Source organism: Mya arenaria, chromosome 4, assembly GCF_026914265.1.
Source record: "Mya arenaria isolate MELC-2E11 chromosome 4, ASM2691426v1".
NCBI lineage: Eukaryota > Metazoa > Mollusca > Bivalvia > Myida > Myidae > Mya > Mya arenaria.
The window spans coordinates 16,929,310-16,929,965 of NC_069125.1; positions in this window are offsets into that span (position 1 = coordinate 16,929,310).

The window sequence follows — 656 nt, forward strand, 5'->3', positions numbered from 1 at the left end:
GGGGAATGGGCCTTACCTAGGCTCCCTAGGGGCGGGAGCATTTGGCGGGGATTTGACCATCAGTTCGTCCCCACAGGATTATTTTAATAGTTTGCGTTTAAAGTAAATATGACAGGAAATGACAAAACACATAATAAATATAAAAATAATGCATCTACAAATATAGACAATAACACAACAGACAAATTTGCTGCCTTTGTGTCGATTCCTGTAGTTTTTAGTTTAATTTTGTTTTTGGTGGGGTTCATAACCACCTGATGGCAGGTTTTGGTGGTGGTTTGTAAGCTTATTTATAATCGCACTCAGGCCTTGCCAATTCGGCGAGTGCTCCGATAAGATTGTAAGCCATTTTAGGTTTTTGAAGCTTAGTGCACCGACAGAATCTGACCCTGGTTAGAGCTACCCTGGTTATTTATCTTGCAACATTGTATAACACTGTCACACATTGCCCAATTTAACGTTTCTCCCGGAGGAGAACTAGTACTTATTACATTCGGAGCTCTTCGGCCATTTTACCGAAAACAACCTCGGATGTATGCCGGTACATCTGTTGAAGTAGTTCGTAAAACTTTGAATTATATCATTAATTAAATGTAGTGTTTTAGAGTTGTATTTATTGATCTAAGTTTAAATTGATTGTCATTGAATTGTATTAT